The following is a 27851-nucleotide window of genomic DNA, read 5'->3' as shown; positions in this document are numbered from 1 at the left end:
CCCTTTCCTGCTGCCCATGCTGGGGATCAGCCCAGGGCTCGGGAGGTTCTGGGTCCCAGTGAGCACAGTGGGGTCACGCTGAGCTCCTCATCCCCCACCCCCACACGTCCTTCTGCTCAGGGCTCTTCAGGGAAAGCTCTGCTCCCAGTTGAGGGGATGCTGGAGATTTTTCCCCATGATCTGGAAAGGAAGCCGTGGGTTTGCTGCCAGCAAAGAGCACAGCTGACACAAATTTTGGAGGAGCAGTACACGGTGACATGACTGGGCCTCCAGCACTGTGCAAGAGCAGCACCATGGTCCTGAGTCACCTTCACACTCATGACTGTGCCCAGCCCGCAGCCAGCTCAGCCCAGCACTGAGAGGAGCGTTCTCCTGAGGCAGAATCCCTCCGTGGAGGGGTAGGAATGCCGAGGATCAGCTGTGGGAGCAGCCCAGGCAGCTGCCAGAGATGCACCGTCATAGACAGGGACACCCCAACGCACTCCCGATCCCAATCTCCCAGCTCTCTGACACACACGTGTGCATGCCATCAGGGATGAGGTCCTTGCAATCTCACACATCCCTTTTCCTCTCCTTTGCTTCTCAGAGGTTTCGTTTCTCTCACGTTCCCATCAGTCTGTGACAAAATGCAAAATTACCCCCACCGTGTCCGAGCTGTGGAACCTTCTGCCTCCTCCTGACCTGTTCAGCGTTTTTACCACATCCATTTATTTTTATTACATTTCATCAGAACAGTGATGTCCTCTAAGCTGCTTGGGTTCTTCAGCAACCCATGGCTACTCCCTCCCTCACACACATTGCAGATTCTTCCTGTTTTGCTGTCATGTTCCCTCTCCATCCCTGAATTAGCTACGCCAATTAATTACCAGCCCCTGGGACTGCCCTTAGAGCACAGGCCCTGAGGCTGAGGAGCGAAAGGGATGTTATTACACAAGTGAGCAAGGTTTGGCTGCTCTTACCTGAGCTCCCTCGGGATGTTCCATCAGAATGTTGATTTCCTGCAAAAGGAACAACTCACCTGGGCACGTCAATGCCAACACGTTCTTGTTTCTAAACAAAAAATTACCCGAGTGTTTTGACAACATCAAAACATCATGTTTCATTATTTTGAGGGCATGGAATACTTTGATATTAATTCTAAAACATCTTTTCACTTAGAAGTTTCTCTTATAAGCCAACTGCTTTAAATGCCAAAATCAACTCAAAATGTGTAAACAATTTTTAATGGTTTCACAGGGACATCTCAGGACAAAGAATATGTTTAAATTAAACTCCATAATTTGTCCCTGTAATGGGAAATGCAGTTCTTGCTCACATCTAGACAGCAGCACAACATCTTGGTGGACTCTGATGTAACTGGAAGAGCCCACCCAGTAGAGATGGGCAGTGGGGCTAACAAGGAATGCTGGAGGGCATGGAAAAATCCAGGCTGAGCCAGGAGAGGAAAGAGGCAGAAGGATGAGCTGGGAACAACGCTGCAGGCCAGGGAAACGTGAATTTGTGATGCCAGGTGAGGTATTTGCCTCTGGGCCAGCTTTCAGGGAGTTTGTGATGGGAATGGAGAAGCTGCCAAAGGAGGACATTTCAGAGCACTCATTTCAAGGACAATCCACAGAATCCTTTCAAATCCTATCAATTAGTGAAAAACGAACCCTGGAATTTCCTTCCCTCTGAAGCAGACTCCCTGCTGTGCCAGTGCAGAGCTGCATCCTGGCGGCATCAAGAAGAGCTCTGGAAGCATCATCTCCATCATTCCGAGCTGCTCCGAGCCCAGATCACCAGAGAAAGCAGATCAGTGCTGGGTGTCTGGCTGGGAGAAAAGCTTGAGCCATGCTCCGAAGCACATTAATTGCTTATTAATTACCCCATTCATCACAGTGACACCCTTGTCTGCATTCCCAGTGGCACCCTTGCCCTTGGCTGGGACTGTCACACTGCTCTGGGTAAGCTGAGGAACTTCTGCTGCCTCACCTCAGACCCTCCTGCATCCCAAAGGGTGGAAAATAAACCCAAAACCCCCACGCCTTCACGAGAATCCCAATGACAACATGGCAGGTTGGAAACTTGTCCCTCAATGGGAAATGCAGAAGAGAGAGGACTTCCAGGACGAGGATGCTCCCAAGCCATCCAAGTTTGGGATTCATGGTGCAATTTGAAAAGTGTCATCTTAGGGAGCCCATCCAGGGCTTTGCTGCAGCTTCCCACAGGCAACTGCAAGTTCCCATTAAATCACAGAGAGCTGTAAACCAATCACCAGGGAAAATTTCTGTTCCATCACCGGTGCTTTTTCTTTATTTCATTATTTATAGCACTCTCTGATTTCCAGCAACTTTTTTATTATAAAAAAAAAATTATTTTCTTTGTCTGAAAATTGGTATAAAAAGAAATCCATCTCTCAGCCATCATTTCTCTTAATGATGTTTACATCAGCAGATGGGGGGGAAAAATCCCTTTTAAACAGAATTTATTACCCGCTGACCCAAAGCTTTCCCATACATCACTGTGCTTTCACAAAGTTAGTTTCCACAGCAACGTGATGTAACTCTCCAGTGTGTCTGGGAGCTGCTGACGTTAACTCTTCCATTCCTATCCATATTTCTTTGTGATGGGATACCTTGGCCACATGGACACCTCAAATCTGGATCACAGAGTCAGTCTCCTGAGTTGGAAGGGACCCACAAGCGTTATCCAGCCCTCAGCTCCCGGCCCCTGCACAGATACCCCAACAATCCCATCCTGTCCCTGAGAGCGTTGTCCAAATGCTCCTGGAGCCTGGCTCAGGAAGAACTCTGGCTCTGGGAAAGCTCAGGCTCAGGAGTGCTCTGCAGATAGGGACATCTTTAAGCTGTCTCATTTAATGAGGCATCAAAGTAACAGCTTCAAGCAAGAGGGAAAGGCTGCGGGCATCCTGGGGAAAGGCACCAGCTGGGCAGGGGTGGCACAGAAGGAAGGAGATGGGTGTCTGGAGACGCTCACCACAAAGTCATGGAAAGGCTTGGGTTGGAAAGGTCCTTAAAGATCATCCAATTCCCAAAGGCAGGAACACCTGCCACTAGACCAGGTTACTCCAAGCTGGCCTTTTCACCAGAAAGCAAGTTTATCACCAGGCACAGCAGGAACGCCTAAACCCTGTGAGAGATCTTCCTCCAGGCCCATCTTCTCCAGCACCAAGGCCGGATGCTGAGAGAATCTGGGAACAAAATATAATACAGGGTTCTTCAGAAAAAGGCTTGGTGAAGGTGGACAAACAGACACTTAAGCCTTCAAAACAGTGGTGAATTCCTCTGGGGTGAGCACCTTGTGCTGTGGTTCATCTCCTCGCTGAAACTTGGGGTAGGAGCGCCCAGAGAGCGGGCCTTGCCTGCCTCTGAGGGACTACACGTGCATGAACAGCTCCAGAGCGCTCTCCAGCAGCAGAATGAGTGCAGAGCAAGCAGCACCAGCATCCCGAGGAGGGGAAGGGCTCAGCACAGCACCAGGAAACTCCCCAAGGATCTGGCCCCAGGCCTTGGCCTCACAGCTGCAGCCCAGAGTCAGGCCCCGGGTGGATTTAGCATCGAATCTGGCCTCTCAGCAATCAAGGTTCAGCCCCAATAGAGACAGTTGCACCTATCACTGCATTTATTGATTGCCGGGATGTTGATAAACAATTGATTTTTTTCTGCAAATGCCACCTGGAAGGAGTTTTATGCCTCTCTCTGCCAGGAGCGAGCGATAGCAGGAGCCTAACAAACACAGAACACAAACTATCTCCTGCTGGGGCAGATAATTCCTGCTGGCAAACAGCTGAGTAATAGCTGGAAGCTGCTTCTACTGGGATTTGGGAGTCTACCATGGTGGGAGATGGGAAAGGCATTTACTCAGTGCTTTGGCTCGGATATCAGAGTGTCACACTGGCACCTTATCGAAGGAATCCAACATCTCCAGCCCCATGGCTTGAGCCAGTTACACAGCAATAAGTGATCCACCTGAGGAGAGATGGCAATCAGCTCTCAGCACAGGCCTGCCGGAGCTCAGAGGCCAAAGAGAAAAAGGCTGTGGGACCGTGGGAGGTGTATGACAACCCCCAGAGACAAGTTGTGCCGAGGGGAAAGCAGCCCCACGTGAGCCTTGTCAGGAGAATGTCACACGGAGAGCTCCGGAGTCAAAAAACAACCAGGCATTTCAAGGGGACAAGAGAAATCCAAGTTCCGTGGGTCTGTGGCTCCCTGAGGGTTGGGGCCATATAGCAGATTAGAAACCAGAAATCTGGGAGCAAAATGTTATCCAGGAATTGGGGTCCTTCAGGAAAAGAGGAGCATGTAATGAACTTCCCCCGAACTTGGGAAAACTTTAAGTGGCATTCACAAGAGACAGCAAAGCAAAAGGGCACGCTGGAAACCAGGCCCTGGCAGCTCTGATCTCCCCAGACAGCCCTGGATGCTGCAGAGTTCTGCTGTGAGAGTCCTCCATGGAATTCCAAGTGTACTGTGGATCTGGACTTCTCTCTGGACATCAGCCCTGTGTGTGCTGCGCAAAGACCACTGACATAGCACTGCCAGGGTCTACAGAGGCAGAACTCCCTCCCAAACCTCCTTCTGCTCTCCCTTCAGCACTTCTAAAAAGCCACACAATGGCCAGAAAACATCTCCAACATGCACAGTATGGAAGGTGCTTCAAAATCTATTCTCCACAGCCTGGAAGGATGCAGGGAATCCCTGTGCTAAACCACTTCTCACCTTTCCCAAAGCACAGAGCTTCCCAAACCCCACAGCTTCCTCAGTAGCACCAGAAAAAAAGGGCAGTCTGCCTCGTCTGCCTGACTAAAAGGATTTGTGGAATTTAAAGGTGTTTTCTGAAATGAGTCTCCACCCATAACTGCACTTTGGCTGGTGTGTCAGCTGTGTGCTCATCCCCACAATAATTCATCAGCAAACACCAACAGCTTTGGGAAAGCTGACTCAGGAGACCGAGACCTTATTTAGCCAAAAACACTTGCTCTGATTGATTTTTTTCCTGAAAACAATTTAAGCTTCCTTTTCTGCATTCTGTGTGGCAGCTCTCACACAAGTTCAAGTCTCCAGCAAAGCCGCTCTGTGATAAGAGGCATCAGTTCTGCCAAAAATGATCCGAGCCCCATTTGCAGTGATATGAGCATACATTGATGGGGTTGCCATCATTATCAGAGATCAGACACAGGATTAGGATCATTATCAAATCAGCCTACCCGTGCCATTTCCTCCACTTACCTTACAATCCTCAAGTCTACCAGAGGAGGTTGACCTTTATATCAAAAAATGTTGAGCAGCCTATTTATTGGAAAGCTCCAAATTAGATGACCAAGAAGGAGAAAGCTTTTCCAGCAGCAGCTCCCACCCCCATCAGCAGCATCGGGGAGCTCCAAAGTGCCAGGAACTGGCGGTAGGCTCGTCAGGATAGTCTGTTTGATTGAAGGAGATGTGCTGATCGATCAGGCAGCCACCCAGGGGGTGTTGTCCAATTCCTGCCCAGGACTGGGAGCTCCATCCATCCATCCATCCATCCATCCATCCATCCATCCACCCACCCATCCATCCACCCATCCATCCACCCATCCATCCCTCCCTCCATCCCTCCATCCATCCACCACCGGAGCTGGCTGTGCCAGGCGGGAGTGGTGCATGCAGCGGGGCTTTAAAATCCCGGCCTTTCCAACAACCCTGGCCCATGGAATGAGGGGAGCTTGGGATTGAGCTGGCAATGGGAAGCCTCAGCAGCACCACACCCTGTGGAGGACCGGGGCACGGGGCTGGGAAATGGGCCACAGTCCTTGGAAATGGGCCACAGTCCTTCTCCTGCTCAGGGATCTTGTGAGAGGAATTGCAATGGGTGCAGGACTCCAGAGCGGGATGCGGATGTGTGTCCCACATCAAGGACAATCCTTTCCCAAAGCTTCCCATACCCACTGTGTGGGTCAGGCTAAAGCTCAGCTCCAGGTCCAGCAGTAACGTGAGACAGTGCAAATGGCTCTGTTGGAAAGAGAAAACCAGGATACACAACCCGTGGCCGTGACTGGAGCTCTGGTGGGTGAGCAGTAGGAACAGCCCCACGCACACTTCCAAGGCTTTGGGATGACAGCACCCAGCCACCACAGCATCTGGGCAGGATTTCCCCGTGATCACCTGTCCATCCTCAGACTCAACATCCCATTTCCAGCGATCCTGAGGTCTCACACCTTACCCACACTGTTGCAGAGCTGGGGCCACTCAAGACCTTGCCACCCACACTCTGCATCCTCCCGGGCTGCTCCTGCTCCTTCCCAGCCTTTCCACCCAGTATTTCTGCTGGAGGGATCAGCCATTGAACTCAGCCCCAAAGTCCCCCTGGAGTCCAGAGGAACATAAACCAAACCCAGCTGCTCTCTGCTGTCACAGCCTAAGTGCATTAATGTCTTTTTATCTCCGTGGGGGCACCGTGGCCGCCCCCTGTTTCCATGCGATTGGTGTTAATAAAATCTCTCTCTGCCGAAGTGACGAGGGAAGGATCCACTTCACTTGGCAGTTTTTATCTGCATTGAAATTGGAGTGCAAGCCTTGTGTTCCATAAACCCCTCCATTGATAGCTCTCATCTGCGACCCTCCTCCGAGACCGGCTTCGGGCTGATTATTCCTGAAGAAAACGTCTCTATAAGGCAGCCCTCAGCTCTGGCTTGCTATCAGCAAGTCAGCTCTGAAACACTTCTTTCAGCCAGCCTGGGTAATTTTCACTGCAAAATTAAAAGGAAAAATTGTCCAGAGACAAAGCATTACACAGAGCACATGGGAAATAAGATCCGGAATAGATCTGGAGTCGTGGCCAAAAAGCGGTTAGTTTGGATTGAGGAGGGAGCCCTTGGAGCTGTGAGGCAGCAGCTGAAGGGAGACCTGAGCAAATTAAAGCAGCTGTTACAGCCTCCTTTCCTCCTCAGCACACGTGGACGAGGGAGGACAGGAGCTCTGAGCTGTAGCTGAGCCCAGGTGTCCAAGCTCTGTGGGAAGAAGAAATTCTAAGGAAATAGGTGGGAAAGAAGAGGAGAACCAGCTGAGCAAAGAGCACACCTGAGTGGAAAGCCAGCAAGGCTTTGTGCCTGCCTCCAGCAGTGGGAGGTGGGAGGAACAACTCCGGGCTTAAAGGTCCTGAGGTGTGCAGAAAGCTGACAGCGTGGAAGGCAGGAACAGCGATGCTGAGGAGAGCCGGGTAGCAGCATCCGCTCAGGATGCCGTGGAGATCGGGCTGCATCCCCTGCCACCCCAACAGATCAAACACGTGTGTGTGTGTCTGTTGGGGTGCTGGGGGTATTGCTGTACCCCATGTGCCACCTTTGTTAAGCCTGGATGGCGAAGCAAAGCCCTTAAGCCACTTGGAAGCTGACCTGCATGTATTTCACCAGAGCCTTGAGGGTCTAAAGACCAAGGAAAGACACACTCCCATGGGCTTCTCCCCATGCACTTTTCCTACCTACAGAAGAGCTTCACCCTGCTCAGATTTTTCTCCGTGCTCTTGAAGTCCCAGATTCATCTGGTGCGTCTTTGGTTTCACACAGCGCCTTCGTCGTAAATCACTCATTCAGTTCTAGATTGATATTAACCATTTTGCCAGAAGCTCCTTATCTGCACAAGCTGCCGCTGAGCCCAACTGGATCTGTCCACACCAAATGGAGAGAAATTATGAATGTGCTTCATCAGTCAAGGCAGGGAAAGTGATAGCAGTGAGGAGAGACAGTAAATAAGGAAAGCATCCACCGAGTATTTCCAAAGTAAATCAAGTTACGGGAACAATTATAGGAAATAGAGATTTTGTCTGCAATTACAGTCCTGTTGCTTCTCCCATCCACACAGACAGTTATGCAGCATCAAAATGAAGAACTGACTTGCATTTTTAAAGTTTCAGGTTATTTTTTTTTTCCCAGCTGGGAGAACAGGTTTGAATCTCCCTCCCTCCTAGCCCCATTTAGCCAGCTCTACTGAACTCAGCTGTAACTTGAATATTCGATTCAAAATCAGGGCAGAGCTGAGGGTACTGATGAAACCCAGCCAAGATCCCCCCAGCCCACAGGTTCAGCAAAGCTTTTTGCAGCAGGTTTTGGCCAGGAAGAAAATGAATGCAGCCCTAAAGCCCTCTGTGCTCAGCAAAGCCCAGCTGGAGGAATTCATTAACCATTTTCCTGGGGCCCTTTTCCTAAGTCCAGGTTGTAGCAGGTGAACCCCGCCCTGCCCAGTCTGTGTTCAAGCAATGACAATAATGATTTCTTGATATTGAAAAAGGATAAAACCTTAACTGGCCCTATCTAATTGGTCATGGAAGGCAAACAATTATAGACTGGGATATGGAAGGTGGCGATTCATGGAAGTTTTACAACTAATCTAATTAATAATCTTCAATTAATTTACTGCTGCCTCTTAAGAGGTGAAAAGGAGAGGTGTGAGTGCTGTGGATGGAGACACAGCCCAGCAGCTCTGCCAGCCACAGGGTGACAGCTCGACCTTGCGAGTGTCACCGCTTCCTGGGAATTCTGCTTCCAAATCCAACCCCTGCTGTGAGCATGGGGGGAAGGAGCAGCCCCCCTCGGAGATAAGAAGTGACAATAAGTGCCAGAGAGTCCTGATGTGCTGGGACACGTGGAGACAGAAGCCAGGACAGAAGGACACATCTCCCTGCGAGGCGCTGGAGCGGAGCAGCCCAGCAGGGTCTTGCCTTCAGCCAGGACAATGCCCTTGGAATGCTCTCCTGCCTGTTAAAATCTTGTCTGCTTCGAGCTGCCTGCAACCCTTTCCATCCTGGCCAGAGGCAAACCCTGGGCAGAGACACACCAAGTGCAATAAATATCGATTGTGCCCTCGGGGTGGAGTTTGTGCAGAGTTCATTGGACCTTTCCATCCCTGCACATGGATTTTTCCACGTGGCAGATCTGAGACGGAGACTCCTCAGCCAGTCCGGCTTGCAGGAAGGATCTGACTCCCCACAAGACCCCAGTCCTCGCTGTCAGGGCAGGATTTGAAGGAACAGGGATAAGCTGAGTTTCTGTCACTGCCGCCAGAATGAAAGCAATGACCTGCACAAGGTGGCACTGCCTCGAGAGGATCCCAAACCCTGCTCTGGGTAGGATCTTCCTCAGCACCACAGCCTGGGCTCCCACCCTCCTCTCTCCTACCTGGCTGCATCCTCCAGTCTCCTGTGCCTTGGTTGAAGTGCCAGGGGGACAACACAGGATCTCACATCACTGCCTCATTATCCTAATCATTCTAATCACCTCATTAGGCACCTCATCGCTACTCCAGCTCGAGGACAGGGGTGAGGTTGCCTTTCCCACCATCAAGCTCATCTTGAGAGCAGGAGAGGGACAATCCTTCTGGATATGCAGAGAGCCTCTAGAAGGCAGAAAGAGAAGCCAAAAGTGGCTGGAAATCAGGGATATTGCAGTAAATAATGCAGGATCAGACACGCATGGCAGTGCCGGCCTCCTCCCTCTCAGAGCTTTCCTTCCTGCTAAATGTGTCCAGTTAAAACAGGGACTAAAATTAAAATAGAATTGCTGTCCTGCAAGAGTGGGGAAGAGCTTTTATGTCTTTCTCTCTCAAAAGTCAGACAAAAGGTCAGCAATTCCTAAAATCTGTAAAACACACCGTAAAAAAAAAAATAAAAATAAACCAACAGAGAAGAAATTTGGTCCAAGGATTATGGTGCTCCAATCCAAACCAGGGCAAACTTCAGCTCATCTGAAAGTCCCACACAGCAACTGCAGCTTCTAATTTAAAGAGAATATTTTAAACAGCCCAGATTTGCTGCCTTTTTCTTTTCTTTTTTTTTTTTTTTAAATCAAATGAGAAAATTAAAGTTTAAAAATCCTCCCTGGAAAAAAAAAAAAAAAAAAAGCAGTTTTTCAGTGGAAAGCAGCTGAAATGAAAAATTCTTTTGCAGGTTTTCTCTGCAGAGGAAAAGGCATTTTTCATTGAAATGGATGCAATCTGTTTTCTCTCCTGATGAAAGGGAACAGTGCTTCTGGACAAATCCCTGCAAAGAGGACAGTCCATGCCAGGGCACAGAGCATCTCCAGGCTTCTCCCCCAAACCGGCCCTGGCAGAAACCCTTCAGTGCTGCACTGGCTCCAAACTGCAGCTTTCATTTAAAGCAAAGAATTCCACTCCACTCAAAACAAAGCTCTTCAGTTTGGATTTTTCCCAGTGGTTTTGTTGTGGTTTTGAAAGTGAAGCTAAAATCAACAATTACAGAAATTGCTATGCCTGTGTAGTGAGCACAGCAGTGGAAAATTCCCATCCAGCTCTGGACTCAAACTCAGAGCAGATCCTGCTCACAGGATTGGATTTGAAGAGCCAAATGGATTTTCCTCTGAGCTACCAGGAAGCACTGCTGAAATATCCCCTCCTGCAATAAACCCACCCTGCTAACTTCCAGCAAAAACCCCACCCTCAAGAGGGATCATGATTTGCCCTCCCAAGCAAGGCAGGGGTGCCCTACCAGCGCAGAGCCTTGTCCCTGGAAGTACTTAATTCCATATGCTTCAGAGGATAGAGGAGGAAAAAAATAATTAAAAGGCTCTTAATGCATCTGGCCAATTAAATAAAGCTGTAAATGGCAAGGAAATAATTCCTTGCTGACCCCTGCAGCAATCAGCTGCTGACCTGCAGCATGAGAATTGATTAGCGCTATCTTAGCGTGGCTTGTATAACTACAAATGTTATTATTGGCCATAAAATCAGCCAGCCCTTTATGCAGCCCATTGCTGGCATTTGGCTCCCTGACCTCCCCAGCCATGAATTTTGCTGGCTGGAAGGAGCAGCTGGAAGCCTTTCTGTGCTTCCCTGTGGACCTGGGAGGTGGTTTCCAATGGTGGGCAGCGCCGTCCCAGTTTGCCCCAGCCCAGCCCTCAGTGAATTTGGTGCAGTGAGGGGTTAAGTGCCCAGAATAAGCTCAGCCTTACAGCTCTGAGCTGCTGCTGTCGTTCTTCACCACAGCCCGGCCCAGGCTTCCCTCAGCCCCTCTCACTCCGTTAATAACACGCTGTCAGCACCAGGCTGAGTGAAATCCTCCCCTTTTCCTCAGAGACAGCAAAGCTGGGGTGGGATCTGCCCTCGTCCTCGTCCCCAGGAAAATCCCATTTTCCTGGCGCAAGTGCTCACTCAGCACCTGCCCTGGAGCAGAGCCCCCTGGCCAAAAGCTGCTCCCAAACACCTTCGGAGCTGATCAGTAAGGAACTGCTGGCTCTCTCACAGCTCAGAGACATCTCTCCATCTGTCATTCCTCTTTCCTCTTCCTCCCTCGACCGTTTGTGCTGGGCTGGAGGCACAGGAAACCACACTTGGTCCCCAGGAGCTCAGGGAAGCAAACTGGCAGGTGACATTAGGAACAGGGAGCAACTTCTCTCTGGGCAGAGCTGGAGCTGTGGGACCTGGAGGCCTGAGCTAGTGCTGACAGCACTGCTGTGGCTGCATGGTACATTCCAAAAATCTGGATAAATCCGATGACTTTGGGACCTAAAAAGTGTGGAGGGCATCTCAGTAGAGATACGAGAGTTGGAGCCCAAAATCTGAAACCTGTGGTGAGTTTTTATCCAGTTCAACCCCTCAAGACTGTCAGGGGGTGGGTATTTCCTGTGTCCCAGACAAACCCTGAAGCCACAGGTGTCTGGAAAGGGGTTGCTCTACGGCAGGACACAGAATGCCATCACCTCAGCCATCACTACAGCCCTGGCAGAAGGAGGAGCAGGGAATGTTAGGAGTGCTACCAAAACTGGGGATGCTCTGAGGACGTATTTCCATTCAGACTGTGTTGAGAAGGGAGTCTGAAAGAGGAACAACCAGTCCAGGGCACCAGCAAAGCCCAGCCCGGTGCTAAAAACTTCCCCAAATGATACCAATGGTCAATGTACAGGTTTGATGCCTCTGGGCACCAATAGCAGCGGCCAGACTAAAGCAACTCACCCTGTTTTGGGCACAGCACCAGAGACCGTCTTCAAACGAGGAATCAAAGATGATGCAAAGGGATGGTGAGGCAGAGGCTGGAGGAGTTGGGAATTGCACCCGCTTTCCAGCTTTTCCCGGAGGGCTGGAGCAGCTGGGAATTGCACCCGGTTTCCAGCCTTTCCCGGAGGGCTGGAGCAGCTGGGAATTGCACCCGGTTTCCAGCTTTTCCCGGAGGGCTGGAGCAGCTGGGAATTGCACCCGCTTTCCAGCTTTTCCCGGAGGGCTGGAGCAGCTGGGAATTGCACCCGGTTTCCAGCCTTTCCCGGAGGGCTGGAGGAGCTGGGAATTGCACCCGGTTTCCAGCTTTTCCCGGAGGGCTGGAGAAGCTGGGAATTGCACCCGGTTTCAGCCTTTCCCAGAGGGCTGGAGGAGTTGGGAATTGCACCCGCTTTCCAGCCTTTCCCAGAGGGCTGGAGGAGTTGGGAATTGCACCCGCTTTCCAGCTTTTCCCGGAGGGCTGGAGCAGCTGGGAATTGCACCCGCTTTCCAGCTTTTCCCGGAGGGCTGGAGAAGCTGGGAATTGCACCCGGTTTCAGCCTTTCCCAGAGGGCTGGAGGAGTTGGGAATTGCACCCGCTTTCCAGCCTTTCCCGGAGGGCTGGAGGAGTTGGGAATTGCACCCGCTTTCCAGCTTTTCCCGGAGGGCTGGAGGAGCTGGGAATTGCACCCGCTTTCCAGCCTTTCCCGGAGGGCTGGAGGAGTTGGGAATTGCACCCGCTTTCCAGCCTTTCCCGGAGGGCTGGAGGAGTTGGGAATTGCACCCGCTTTCCAGCTTTTCCCGGAGGGCTGGAGGAGTTGGGAATTGCACCCGCTTTCCAGCTTTTCCCGGAGGGCTGGAGGAGTTGGGAATTGCACCCGCTTTCCAGCTTTTCCCGGAGGGCTGGAGGAGCTGGGAATTGCACCCGCTTTCCAGCCCATGTGCCTCTCCAGAGCCACTTGGGAGTCTGGGAGACACCTCTCCTGCTCAGGGGAGCATGTCTGAGCATTCACAGCCTCAAAACAAAGCATTTCTTCCCAAAAGGAAAAGAAGGAGCGGGGAGAGAAGCAAAAGGAAGGGCGGGAGGGGAAGGGGGACAAAAGGGAAGGGGCAGCTCTGTACTCCAGCCCCAGCCCTGCCTGAACTGCGCTCGCCTGGAAACTCCCTGGCAGCTGGTCTCTGTGGAGAACCGGCGAGGGAGGGAAGCTTTCACTCACCTGCATGGCTGAAAAAAGCCTGAGGTGCTGAGGCCTCTTAGAAAGGCGCCTGTGCTCGTGTTTAACGTGTTCACCTGACCAGAGCCCAGAAAGGTGGGTGGGAATATCAGCGTGGACATGTGGCATCCCATCCCAGCAGGCTCCTGCTGCAGCCCTTCCCTCTCAGCCTGTGCTGCTCAGGCCCTGCACAGGGAAGGGCTCAGCAGGCAGGATTCACACAAGCCACCTGCTTTCATGGGATTGCTCCAAGGAGCTCCCTACAACCTCCAGGCAAGCCAAGGATAACCTGCAGAGCCTCACCTGTCCCCTTCACCTAAAGGAAGGGAAGGAGGAGCAGGAATTCCTAGCTGGCAGTCATCCAGGTTGGCTGTCAAAAGCCTGGAATAAAAAATAACCCGCATTTTGTTGGTTGCATCTCTCCCAGCCGGTGCCAGATGCCCCCAGTGTTTGGGCAGGGACACGTCCCATGGTGGCTCTGCAGTCGGGGTGGTGGGTGCCAGGAACAGAGAAGAGAAAAGGAAAGGGAATAAAGACAGCAAAGGAATGGCAGTGAAGAGAGAGGAAGGAGTGAGTGGGCACAGAAGCACGAGGCGGGGGGGCTGAGCTAATCCATCAGAGGAACCACTCAGCAGCTGCTCCTGCCTTCACCCCGAGCTTTGCCGGAGCTTTGGCTGAGTCCAACAACAAATACCCACTGTACCAGGGAGATTATCCACATTTAAACAAGCAGGAGGGAAGCAAGGCCTGAACTGAGCAACAAATGGCATCCCTGAGGACTGAGCAGGGCATTCCAGATCTTGGATGCTGGTGCTGGCTGCACATCCCATTGCTCAGCCCATCACGGGGAGCACCCGACCAAGGCTCTCTCCTCTCCCAAGTGTGGAGGTCAGGACTAGGATGGTGCAGCCAAATGTGGCATCTGATGTAATGTTTTTAATCACATCCACAGGCTCTCTATTGCAGCTTGTTTTAATCACAAATGGCTGCACTTGTGAGAGCTTTAACGTGTTGGTTGCTTTGGGGTGAAAAGGAGCAGAATTTTGGTTCACGTACACACAGAATCCCAGAATGGTTTGGGTTGGAAGGGACCTTAAACTCATCCCATTCCCACCCCTGCCATGGGCAGGGACACCTTCCACTGTCCCAGGGTGCTCCAAGCCCCGTCCAACCTGGCCTTGGACACTGTCAGGGATCCAGGAGCAGCCACAGCTTCTCTGGGCACCCTGTGCCAGGGCCTGCCCACCCTCACAGGGAAGGATTCCTTCCAATATCCCATCTAAATCTACTCTCTGGAAGCCATTCCCTGTGTTCTGTCCCTCCATCCCTCATCCCAAGTCCCTCTCCAGCTCTCTTGGAGCTCCTTTGGGCCCGGGAATTGTCTCCCAGTTCTCCTTGGAGCCTTCTCTTTTCCAGGCAGAGCATCCCCAGCTCTCCCAGTCTATCAGGGCCCAGATGAATGCAGCAGAAATGCCTCTACCTGCCTAAAAGAGCCCCTTGGAAAAGCAGCACACATAGAAAAGCAGAAGATTCAGTAATGAGCTGGTGCTGAAAACCCCCTGAACAAGTCAAGGCAACAAATGAGCTGCTGCAGCCGGAGTTAAACATCATAAACAACCCTAACTCTGCCTTCCCTTTCCAGGCAAAAATCAAACCTCTCGACAGGCCTACAAGCACGGCGAGATGTTTGCAGGAAGATGCAGGTTTTGAGAAGTGGTGTACGGATAACAGTACCTTGGATAAAAAATATTGAATTCCCCTGATTAAATCTCTGCCGGCGAAATCCCTCATGCAAAACTCGTGGTCAGCTCTTCTTGTTCTGCCTCCCCTCAGCTAAAATGCATCACCCATACCAAGGCAAGACTCCAGGACAGAGATTTCAAATAAATGTAAGGGTTTCTGGGGTTTCCCAGCCAAGCAGCTTTCAGGATTCAGAATTACGAACCAAGGGATACTTCCCAGAGATTCATTAAAATCCTTTACTTGGACTCCTTAAAAAGAACCTCAAAACAAAGAAAAAAAAAAAAAGAAAAAAAAAAACCCAAACAAATAAAGGAAGAAGAAAAAAAAGAAAATACTGTTGCTGCATAAGCAGGTACAACTGAAATGGACGAGTGTGTTCAATTACAGCAATTATTTAAAGTTCTGCTCGTGTTTCTGTGTCTCTTCATCCTCACGGATGCCATGAGAGCATCAAAGAACACAACTAACACGTGTCACACATGGCACCTTCTCTTACCACCTCTCCAAAACACAGGGAAGGACAATTGTGCACTGCAGTGTTTTCTTCCAGTGTGATTTTGATTTGGAGGGGTTGTTCTTCCACTTCCTGCTCTTCTAATCTGACACTTGACTCAAAAGAGGGGCAAGGTATCCCACTCCTGCCAGAGGAAAAGCCAAAATGTAGCACTCTTGTGGCGAACACGGAATTTTTTGCATGATGCCACCTTGAATCATTTTCTCCTTGTCCTTTCAGTAAATACCCTGAAGGAATAAACACACCTGAGGCTGAACAAAAGGGCTCGAAACTAACACGTAACAACCTGCTTTTTAGGAGGGTTGTGCGAGCCCTTGAAAAAATCCAATAGTCTCTTGACTTAATGCTGGAATCCACTAGAGCAGGTTTTTGTCTCGTTGTGCACGTTCCCATCAGGAGGCTGTAAATACAAACACAGGCACGGGAAGCACTCACAGGCATCCTGGATGGAACATTCAGTTCTGCCCCAGTGCCACTTGTATGGGACATGAGGCACCGGCCCAGTTCAGGCTCTCACTGCTGGCCCACATCTGCTCAGACCATGTCAGGACAGGTTTTAGGTTGGGCTGACTCCTTTTCCTCAGCCAGTATCAACTATTCCATGAGATTGGGATAACTGGGCAGAGGTGGGCCAACACTGCAGCAGCTGATCTGAACCCAGAGCTCGTGACAGGCTTAACCAGAGGTTCCCAAGTCATGAAACCACAGCTCCCAAAACCAAATCCTCCTGAGCCTTTACCCCTTAACTTTGTTAGGCTTGCAAGAGATGAAGCGAATAAATGGCACATCGTGGAATTATTAAGGTTGGAAAAACCCCCCAAGGCCATTGAGTCCAAGCTGTGCCCAATCCCCACCTTGTCCCCAGCCCAGAGCTCTGAGTGCCACGTCCAGGCATTCCCTGGATACCTCCAGGGATGGGCACTCCAAACCTCCCTGGGCAGCCCCTGCCAAGGCCTGAGCACCCTTTCCATGAGGAAATTCCTGCTGGCGTCCAACTTGAGCCTCCCCTGGCCCAGTCTGAGGCCGTTCCCTCTCCTCCTGTCCCTGTTCCCTGGGAGCAGAGCCCAACCCCCCCAGCTGCTCCCTCCTGTCAGGGAGTTGTGCAGAGCCACAAGGTCCCCCCTGATCCCCCTTTGCTCCAGGCTGAGCCCCTTTCCCAGCTCCCTCAGCCGCTCCTGGGGCTCCAGCCCCTTCCCCAGCTCCGTTCCCTTTCCTGGACATGCTCCAGCCCCTCAATGTCTCTCTTGCACTGAGGGGCCAGAGCTGGGCACATCTCTGCCCATGTGACCTCACCAGCCCATCTGAGCTAAATTATCTGTGTAAACATTGGATGTGCTGAGCAGTTTCAGGCGATTGCCCAGAGCAGACCCAGCCTGGTCACTCAGCTCTCCCGTCTCAAAGGCCACCAAAGATACACCAGGTCATTCTGGGCACAGCTGAACTCACAGAGCAGCACCTGGCACCACATGCACACGTTTTGGTGGCGCTGCCATGGAGCAGCACACAGCATATTTTCATTTCAACTCATTGCTTCTAGGCAGGAAGCATTTCCTCCAACATTAGGGATAATGTTAGCCCCCACACATGAAATGAAAGACGCCTCCCAAAATGCATTTTCAAATGCACCCTAAACAGTAAACACCATTCAAGTCAGATGCAGCCAGGATCGTAATTGGAAGCTGCAGAGAGTGCTCTTTCAGGATCCATAATAATTGTCATTTTGCTGGAAAGGTTCATGTAATAAAAACCTTCGCAAGGAAGGGCCAGCTGCTCCAAAACATACACACTCATTCAGGCGACACAAAGTACCCCAAAACTCTGCAGGTGAGCTATGTGGATGTGTCCCTGCATGGCTCCAGTGGTGCCAAGCAGGAGGAATACAGCAGGAAAGGTTCCTGGAAGGACAGCAAGAACTTTATGAGGTCTGGAATGGCTTTTCCACAAAGAGCCACCCAATGGGTTGGGATGCCGCAGCCTAGAAAAGAGGCAGGTGAGGGGGATTCAAAAATCTTGAGTCACTGGAGGAGTGGAGGAGGATCACAGAATCCTGGGATCATCAAGGTTGGAAAAGCCCTCCCAGCCCATGGAGTCCAGCCTGCGACTGATCCCCACCTTGTCACCAGCCCAGAGTTCTGAGTGCCACGTCCAGCCCTTCCTTGGACACCTCCAGGGATGGGGACTCCAAACATCCCTGGGCAGCCCTTTCCAGCATTTAACAACCTTTTCCATGAAGAAATTCCTCCTAATGTCCAACCTGGCACAGCTCAAGGCCATTTCCTCTTTTCCTGTTGCTGCCTGAGAGCAGAGCCCGACCTCCCCTTGCCACAACCTCCCTTCAGGTACAAAATTGCTCCTTAACCACCTTGTGCAGGCCCAGAACAAGGTGCATTAGAGGCAAGCAATCAAAGAGATCCACAGCAAATCAGGGAAGATGGTTGTGAGCAAAGGGGGTGTGGAAAGTTTGCAGGGGGCTCAAGGCAGGGCTGGGCAAGTACTTGGGAGTGAAATCCAGTAAGGATTATTAGACAGACGAGCCTTCCCAGACACAGAAAATATCCTAAGCTGAAAATAATTAGGGCCCAAGAGAGTATTCAAGGAAAGGATCAGAACTGTTTGCCTCTCCCTGCTGTTCTCCAGGAAAGCAATTACGGCCAGTGGGTCTGTGCAGAGGGTGGGGTTTTATCAGCTGCCCTTCCTGGGTCCTCACTGCAGCGAGCAAAGGGGCCCTCCACGCTCTCCTGGGGCAGGGCAGAGCTGTGCAGAGAGAGAAAAATGCAGGGAAGACTGAGGGGAGGGGACAAGAAATAGGGGAAGGGGGCAGAGTAGGACAAACGGGGATGTACGTGGTTCTACAGGCGGCCCTGAGGACTAATCCTGGTGTTACTGACTGCAAGGGAGAGGGAGGAGAGGCTGAGCTGCTGTAACGGGGCTGTTGCAGCTGTGATGGTTTTAGGACAAGAGGAAAGGAAAACTTAACAGGGAAAGGCAGCATCTCCAAGGAAAGCAGGTGCTCAGGTGGGAAATGCAACCGCTGGATCAAACCTGCAGTGATGCATCCCAAAACTCACCCATTTCCCTCCCACCCAACTACAGCACCCTGGAAGCAACGAAAGGTGCTCCTCTCCCTGCCGGGGGTGGCTCCCTGAGCTCACTAAGACAGATGAGCCCCAGATAAGGATCAATAACCAGGCTGTGAGGAAGGCAAGATGGACGAGGGAGGGAATGGGCACTGAAAAGGGCAAGTTCCAGGCAGGATTAATGATGTCACAGTGGAGCAGAGGAAGTCACACTGCTCAGCTCTTCATGCCTTCAGGAGGTTTGGAAGGAGTGACATGTCCCAAGGGATCCAGATGCCAGTGAAAACGCACTGGCACCTCCAGAGTGCTTCTGTCTCAGTGTTACGGGGTTCAGATGGCAGCAGGGACAGATCCAGGAGCAAGGGAAGGAGCTGGAAAGCCCTAGGGAAGTCTCACAAAGGCACAAGCTTGTGCTGGTAACAGCTCAAGAAGGGATTGGGGAAAAACCCCAAATCTGCTCATCTCAAAGCCCCTCTCTACCTCTCCTACAACATTCCACTCTTATTTCCTTCAGTTCTCACGTCCCAGGCCACAGCCCTGTGCCCAGCCAGGCTGCTGTCCCAATCAAAGCCATTCCTTCAGTCTCGTGTCTCCATCAGGATGGGAGGGGAGACAATGAACACCCCTTCTCCAGCAGCAGCTGCACAGCTGGCTCCAGGCACAGGGTTCTTGGAGGAACGTTACCTGGGAGGAAATCATTAAAGGAATCCAGCTAATTTTGTAATTCACACCTGGACTGCAAATGTTAAAGAGCCTTCAATGATCTCTAATGAAATATCACATTGTTTAAAGAGTTCCCAGTGAAATTCGCCCTTAATTGATTTTTGATCTGTGAAAAAACACCGTGGAGAGAGAGAGGAGATATCAGTCAGGCTCCTGTTTCATCCCTCCTGTGAGCTTTTTCCTGCCTTTGTTTCCTTTGTCCCCAAGGAATCAACACTAGACCGAAGAAAGCAGCCTGGAAGATACTACAGAACTAATAAATAACACTCAAGTGGGAATCCTGAACAGCACATCCTCTTAAATCATCCTGAAAAAGGTGAAGCAGTCTCCTAGGACGGCTCAAAAATCAGAGGATGTGGATTTGTAGCAAGAACTGTCCCAGACAAACCCATGGGCTGGACCTTCTCCAGCCCTCAGGAACCTCCCTGACAGGACCAAGGCTGACCCCTGGTGCAGTAACACATCTCATCTCGCCCTCGGGGTATCACAGGGGAGCTTAATCCAGACACCAATGACACACAGCCACAGCCAAAAATATTGACAGCAAAGAGCTGGCAGAAAATTCCTGACAGCGACGGCGTCCGGCTCAGGACGCGCCAGGGCAGCTGCTGGAGCCAAGGAAGCAGGTCAGGATTAACTCACGAGATAATGCACTGCAAAGCCCTTCCAAAAGCCAGCAGCAAAGTGCCATCAAGCAAATGAGCAAACAGTAAAATATAGCAGGGAGAGATGAGAGGAAATGCATCTCTAAACATCACCGGAGACCCAAATAAACTGCTGAACCAGGCAGCTGGGAAGCACCAGGCACTCAATAAGGCTTTAACTAACATTTACAGCTGCCACAGAGCCTGCTGCAAATAACCAAAGCTAAAAGGAAAAAGGGGAAAAAAATGAAGGAAAGGATGAGCAAAGGTTTTCTTAAGAGCTGCTGGGAGGAACCACATCCCAGGCTGGCCAACTAAACCAGCAGGGGAACACCTTCCATGGCAAAGAAATTGTGATGGGATTGATGGCAGGGGGAAATCTGGGACGCTGCCAGGGGAACAGGAAATCCCTGGACATGCTGAGCATCTTCAACAATAAAGCCTTTGATTAAATAAAGAGACTATTAATTAAGGAGTTAAGGGGAGAAGAATCCTCACAGCTGCCACATTCGGATCAGTGCTGCTCAGTGACAGGTTCACGTGGCTGAACCTGGGATAACGATGGATAACCTGGGATAACAGGGGATGCATTTCCCTCAATTACACAGCACTCATGTCAGGTTTATCATATGGCTCTGCCGCAGGGTGCCCAGAGAAGCTGGGGCTGCCCCTGGATCCCTGGCAGTGTCCAAGGCCAGGCTGGACAGGGCTTGGAGCACCCTGGGCTAGTGGGAGGTCTCCCTGCCCATGGCAGGGGGTGGAATGGGCTGAGCTTTAAGGTCCCTTCCAACCCAAACCATTCCATGATTTTATGATTCTATGGTTCTTATGGGAATGATCAGATCAATTTTGCCCATTGTAAAGCACATGTTGGTTTATTCCCCTAGCAAGGCTGGTGCTTTTCAGCTCCTGCTGAAGAACTTTCCTCATCACTCCATTCATACCTCTCTGTGGGATCCAGCGAGACCTCCACCTCAGCTGAAATGGGGGAACCAGCCAGATGGGATTCCCATGGAGTGGTTTGCCTGTGACCATGAGTTGTATCCTTGAGCAGGACTCAGCTGGGACCAGGCAGGAGCACCGAAGGGAAGCTCTGTGTGGAAGGTGTCCATCCTGAGGGCTTTTCTTTCCTGTACCAATCCAAGGAACTTCCTTCAGCATCTCTCCCTCAGCTGCCTTGTCTAGACTATCACGCTGAGCATCTGGGGCATTTCATAATCTTCTTAAGAACTGTGACCTTCAGTTCTGTGTTACAGTGACCTGAAAGTTTGTCCAAGAAAAACATGAGCTTCATTTTAAAAATACACAAATTCCCCCAGCTCAGCTGTTCCCAGGCACATCCAAACCACGCCACATTTTCTCCCATCTGCAAAGAGCTGCTGTACGTGAAGCTGCTGTATGTGGCAGTATTTCTGCCACCCCACTTTCTTGGGTATAATCATGCACAGTTAATTTTTAAAAATTCAGCAACTCAGTCATTTCTCCCCTTGTACATCCCTTCACCTTTTGGGGAAAAAAAACAAGCAAAGAACCAGCTCCAGGCCTGGAAGGTGCCAGGTGCCAGGACAGTCCACCCAGAAAGCCTTCAGCTGGCTCCTCTGGAGCTGGGCACATCTGCAGCCCTTACCAAGCATCCTTTATGTCCAGTGCCTGCCGTGCCCCACAGCACAGAAGCTGATGCAAAGGACACCCGGCGACCTGGGCGAGGTCACAGTGCCCAGTGGCCAGGGCACACCTGGCAGCCACTCCCATATCCCGAGCCCCTGCTCCATCCACTCTCCCTGGAGGCTGAGGCCCTTGGTTTGTTGTTTAAGGCACAATTTAGTGCACTCCTTACCTGCTTCCTTTGAATCTAATGATCCACGCTTTCAATTTGATTTGCCTGCCTTCAAAGTCTGCTCCTCACTAATTCCCATTCATCCATCTAGTTTTCCTTGTTCCCTGCAAACTGTCATTTCTCTGACTGCAGCGTATTCAACTCCATCATCCCAGGCTTTTTATTTGTGTGGTTCTGCTCTAACGGCGAGCATGGCTGTTCCAAATTATGCCTTGCTTTCAGTTTTGCTTGAGTGTAAAAATGTCGTGTAAAAATGAGCCACCCTCTGATGAAGGCTTTCAGCCTTCCCATTTGAGGAACAGCGGGCAGCTTTTTGATTCTGGAAGCAATGGGAGAAGGAGCAATCCAGCTTTTGTTTTACAGATTGCTACAATAGATAGCTTCCCTGTAGGAAGTGCAGCACTATATTATGCTTATGTAAAGGGTAATGACTGGGAACTTGGAGAACTCTCCTCTTTGGAAGTGCCTGACAAGCGGGAACAGCAGGTGTGGAGGAAGAAGAAAGCTCCAATGCCTTTCTGTCCTGACTTTCTCTTCTTTTATGTTTGGAGACTGAACTCGGTGTCAGAAGCAAGTCGGCTCCTGCAGGTACATGAAAGTGGAAAGGTGTGAACGTGGCAAGGAAGAAACCCAAACAAACAGGGGGAAGCGGTGCTAGGGCTGAACCCCAAAGCCTGCAGCAGCAATGAAAGGGGCTGTGCTCAGCAATAAAGAGGCTCTTTAGCTCGCTGTGGGGAAACTGGGCAATTACACGACAGGCTGGATAAGGGAGAGAGCAAAGCGCCAGCAAACGCTGCTCGGGAAAGGCTGCGTCGTGTTCCGAGAGCAGCACAGCACATCACAGCGGCAGCGAGCTGAGGAAAACCCACTGACACCCTCCACAAAGCCATTTCTGACCCACAGGAACACCAGATACTGAAGGTGCCCCTCTCTGGCCCTGCAGACCTGAGGCAAAATGCTCCTTCCCGCTGCCTAACAGCACAATGAGCCACCACAGGGAGCAAAGCTCCAAAGAGGGACCCTTTGCTTTGCCTATTCCAGGCACAAAAGATGCCAAAGCCCCAGGAAATGCCACCAAGATGCAGGATCTGCTCAAGTCTGAGCTGGGCAAAGCTGGCTCAGCCAGCAGCTCAGGCAAGGCACTCGAGGGTCCTGTGTGAGAGCAAACACATGACCTGGCACAGAGGGAAAAACAAAATGCCAGGCCAGGCCAGGAGCAGCTCTCTGGGATGAATCAGAAAATACAGCTTGCCTGGTTTGCCCCTGATTGAGAAAGTCTCCCTCCTCTGGTCCAGAGCCTTAAGGCTGAGTCAGAGTTGTCATGGGGGCTTCTCCAATTTTGGGGGTCACATCCATCACCTACCCTGGTGTGTGTCCAGCTCCATGACATCCAGCTGCTGGGTGGCCTTTGGGAACAACAGAAAAAACCACAATTAAGTAAAAAGCAGCAGGAAATTCCATGAATAGAGACTCATATGAGAGAACTGAGGAAGGAGAAAACCCCTGTGCATTCCCCTAACCTCTGTAAGAATTGCTAAAAGCAGCTGAACAAAGGGACAAGAAGCTGCTGGGACAACACAGTAATGCACATTTACTGAGAACGTGGATCAGAGCAGCCCAAGGATGTGATTTGCATCCCTTTCTAGGCTGAGTTTTAGGAAACCAGCGGCTCCCAAACAAGCAAGCAGAGGCGAGGTGACACATAACAGCCGTGATTGTGCTGGACAACAAAGACCTCCCTGCTGCTCTGAGAGGAAGGAAACAAAGATGCAGCAAAAATATAGACAAATGAAAAGGACTCCCCACCAGTCACAACAGCACGAGGACAATGGGAGTTCTAAGCTGTATGCCAAGGGAAAGCACAGGCTGAAATACAAGTGGTACAGTCAGCACAGGAGGTGCTGCACGAGCCTAAAATGCAACTTCATTCATGCAGCCATGGTGCAAAAGCTGCAGGAGATGAATATACAGCTGATACGCACAAGGAATGGAAAGAGGGACCTGCATGATCCCCACATTATCTCTGCCAGAGAAAACCTCAAATGGTGTTTAAGGAGTGGGATGTCTCTCAAGCACACTGCAGCCAGCGCTGGGTGAGAGGAGAGCGGTACAGCGATATGTGACAGTAGCAATATATACTGGGAATGCACTGCAGGAAAGGGAAACCATTCTGAGAGCAACAGACATCTCTGACCCAGAAATGTGCCCATCATGGGGTGAGGTGCAAGGCAGGGGAGTGCAGCAATAATATAAAACATTTGCAAGCAGCAAGGGAATTCACCGGGACAGAGAGTGCTCATCTCTAATTCCCTTGGGAAGAGGAAAAGCAAGCTGCAAACTCCAGCTCTGGCAGCAGGGCACACACAGAACATGCTTTGGAGGCAGGGAAGCACAGCCTTACCGTGATCCCGATGCTGGCAGTCAGTGGTGGTGGGATGGGAACGCTCCTTGGGATCCAGGCTGCAGTGCCACCAGCAGTCCCACAAACAATGCCCCAGGCAGGGAGGATCCCCTGGAGGCTCTTAAGCTGTGGTTTAAGGTCTGGGGTACAAGGACTAAGTCCTCTCTGGCTGCTGCGAGCAGCCAGGAGGGGAGCAGTAACTCCGAGACGAGGCAGATAGAGGATCACACACAAGTGATTTCCCATCTTCAGCTTCCAACCCCGTCCCACGGAGCGAGAGCAGCGCAGCTGACAGCCACAGATCCGAGAGAGACTCGGAGATTACTGGGACTTGGGAATGATCTAATAAAACCTCTTCCTAGTCCTGCTGTACCCCAAGACAAACACACGTTACAGCTGCATTAAGACAACACAGCTGCTCTGTAAAACAAGCAGCTCTTTCTGAAATGCCACGACATGGAGGAAGGTGAAATCCAACCACACGATGGCAGGGAACAGGGGCCTAAGTCATCCCATATGGAAAAGGAACAGCTATACCTGCGGTCACAATAATCCCAGGAACGGGTCTGGCTTGCTGGGAGCCTGCTTACCAAAACAGGAGCAATTGATGTTCAAAGTCAGGAAGGCTTCAAGAAGAAAACCTCAAACCACTACTGGTGGGTTTTTTTAAAGCCACAGCTTGCAGTCCAAAATATCTCCCGTGCCTCCCACTGAACGGGAAATCTCAGAGCTTTGCCATGTGCTGCTGAAAGGAGGGCTGTCTCCAGGGATGCTTCTCTCCCAGAGCGTTCTCCCGGCATCAGCTGAGAGTGCTGACCTTCCCCCCAAAATAAACGCAGCAAACGGCCCAAAGACAGGAAAAGCATCAAAACAAGTGAAGCACTTGGCCAACTGCAAAGCCAGGCTTGGAGAGCCTCCAGGAGCTCCAAGACCAAGCTCTTCCCTGCAGGAGCTCCCATCCATCATCCCAGTGCCAGTGCCAAGCTGCCCTCTCCACTGCTGGGAAAGGCGCTGGCAGTGCCAGCTCAGCACCGGGGCTGTGACACGGAGCAGCTCTCTGGATTAGGTCAGGGCATTCCTGGAGGAGCTGGGAAGCCATAAATCCATGGGAGATAGTGCAGGAGGGTGCTGACCTTCCTCCTGACTGTTCCACCTGCAATATTCCCAAGAGCCCCTTTCCTGCAGGTTAAGCTGGGCAGGAGTAGGGATGCCAGAGGGCTGGCAAGTGCCAAACACCTGGAGAGGGGCTGATCAGGAGGAAGAAGGAGGCAGAAATGAAATACATGCCACCCTTTGGAGACCCTACAGCAAAGCAGGAAGGAGCCTGACATGGAGAACAACTTCTCATTAACCTCTCAGGCCCATCTTCCCGGGGAAGCATCCAGCAGGGCTGTGGGAGGCCCTCCAGGAAGCATGGGGAAGCCAGGGGTCAGTGGGTCCATCCCAAGATCCCAGTTGTGTTCACTCCCTGTGCTTTTGTACCTTTTACCTGGGAGAGGGAACAGAGCCAGGCAGTCGAGCACCAGCAACCATGGCAGCAAGAGCAGAACCAGGAATTCAAACAGCTCTGAATTAGCTACAGAAAAGCTGAAGGGGAACAACAGGGAAGCAAGGCACTGTCAGGCAGAGAAACGCTGCTTGGGAAATGGAAGCTGTCCTCATCCAGCACCTCCCATTCCTGTGTGACTCCAGAGGGCTGTGCTGGGAACACTAACAGGAGATAAAGGGGCAATGGCCTTAAACTGAAGGGCCAATGGATTTAGATTAGATAGACAGGAGAAATCCTTCCCTGGGAGGGTGGGCAGGCCCTGGCACAGGGTGCCCAGAGCAGCTGTGGCTACCCCTGGATCCCTGGAAGTGTCCAAGGCCAGGCTGGACACTGGGGCTTGGAACAGCCTGGGACAGTGGAAGGAGTCCCTGGAGGTGGAACTGGATGGGCTTCACAGTCCCTTCCAACCCAAACCATTCTGGGATTCCTTGATGAAGACAACAAACAGGTGAACAGGAATAAATAACCTAAGAGTCCCAGAATTACAGTCTGCCTGATCCCAGGAAAAACAACCCTTTTTTGGGACCAGCCATCCGTGGGAAGCAAGCTTAGACTGAACACACACATCCCCACTCCTGAAATACCCCCAAACTCTTGGTACATTCCCCTCCATGAGCTCATGAAATGAGTAGAGGAAGCTGAAACACGGAAAGGGGAGAGTTGAGCAGTGGCAAAGAGGAAGAACAGTCTCCCACAGAGGCTGACAGAGACTCTCATCACAGCCAACAGCTCTTGCCTGAGGCACTTTTCTGTCACCACACCAAAGGTGCTCCTGCCCCAAGCCCCAGGCTTCAGGATGCAAGGTTTGTGCCAGCTGTGGGAAGCCCAGCTCCTTCCAGGAGCAGCAGGAATCAGGAGATGTCTCCACTCACGGAGCTGGGGGTGCAAGGAGGGTGAAGGAGCCCCGTGACTGCTCCCCCAGCCCAGCCCTCTGAACGAAGATGGACCCTTTTTTTCCCATATAATGCAACATTTCAAAGCCTGGGTGTCCATGGCTGGGGCTGGGCCAGTGGTGGGGAGGATTGGTCCTCTTTGCTGACAGCAGAGACACATGGAGTGAACGGCAGAGGGGCTGCAGTGGTTATTGATCTGCTACCTGACCTTGGCTAAGTCACTTAACCTCAGTTTCCTCATCTGGATATTGGGAATTATGGGACTTGCAGAGTGCCACAAATTCATCAGAGAGAACTACTTAAGGGCCCTTTATGACTTAATGGGATTTCCCACTTGAAAATTACTCCCATGAGGATTGAAGCAGTGGGACTGGGATATTCATAGCCCAGCTCTACCATAAGTGCAGAGCTTTTTTTTTTTAATGGTTTTTTCCCCTAAAACACCCATGTAAATCTTACCGCTCAGGAACACACAACCCAAGCATGTCCAGCCTCACTGCTCTTTACAAACACGTTTTGAATCGACTCTGGCCATGGTAACAAGCCCCTGTCCTTGTCTGATTCATGTGGATTCAAACATTTGGAGCTGCAGACCCTGAGCCGGTGGGGAAAGATGCTCAGCTGGGTGCTCGTGGTGTGAAGTGTGCTCAGGTTAGCCTGCAGGCACAGGTCCCTGGAAGAAGTGAAAATCCCGAGGGTTAAAAGCTAAAGGTCACAACAATGTCACAGTTCCCTCAGGAAGGTCAGCTCCAAGGTCCAGTTTCTCCTGGGATACCACCACAGAATCATGGAATCACAGAATGGCCTGGGTTGGAAGGGACCTGAAAGACCATCCAATTCCATCCACCTGCCATGGGCAGGGACACCTTCCACTCTCCCAGGGTGCTCCAAGCACTGTCCAACCTGGCCTTGGACACTGCCAGGGATCCAGGGGCAGCCACAGCTGCTCTGGGCACCCTGTGCCAGGGCCTCACCTCCCTCATAGCCAGGAATTCCTTCCCAATATCCCATCTAAACCTACTCCCTGACAATGGGAAGCCATTCCCCTTGTCCTGGCACTCCAGGCCCTTGGAAATATTCTCTCTCCATCTTTCTTGTCAGAACTTTCAAGGACTTCAAGGCCACAGTGAGGTCACCCCAGAGCTTCTCCTCTCCAGCCTGAACAATCCCAGCTGACCCAGCCTTTCCTCCCAGCAGAGCTGCTCCATCCCTCTGCTCATCCTGGAGCCTCCTCTGGGCTCTCTCCAGCAGCTCCACGTCCTCCCTGTGCTGGGCCCCAGGGCTGGGGCAGCTCTGCTGAGG

At 51.4% G+C, this 27851-nt stretch overlaps 1 long non-coding RNA gene across 3 annotated transcripts; it reads right to left on the bottom strand.

Moving 5' to 3' along the window:
* Positions 1 to 25933, bottom strand: LOC125330991. Of its 3 annotated transcripts, none has more exons than XR_007205810.1 (5): positions 24108 to 25933; positions 23070 to 23112; positions 20814 to 22288; positions 7456 to 7638; positions 1 to 6724 (listed from the first exon to the last, which is right to left on the bottom strand). It is a non-coding gene; the product is annotated as an uncharacterized LOC125330991 (long non-coding RNA). The 3 variants fall into 3 exon arrangements; XR_007205811.1 differs by having other exon boundaries at positions 1 to 7638; positions 20814 to 21129; positions 21707 to 22288; XR_007205809.1 differs by having other exon boundaries at positions 1 to 7638.
* Positions 25934 to 27851: the final 1918 nt, after the last annotated feature.

Source organism: Corvus hawaiiensis, chromosome 10 (genome assembly GCF_020740725.1).
Source record: "Corvus hawaiiensis isolate bCorHaw1 chromosome 10, bCorHaw1.pri.cur, whole genome shotgun sequence".
NCBI classification, from domain to species: Eukaryota; Metazoa; Chordata; class Aves; order Passeriformes; family Corvidae; genus Corvus; species Corvus hawaiiensis.
The sequence above is the reverse complement of the archived record's forward strand: the minus strand, read 5'-3'. Positions and strand labels throughout refer to the sequence as shown.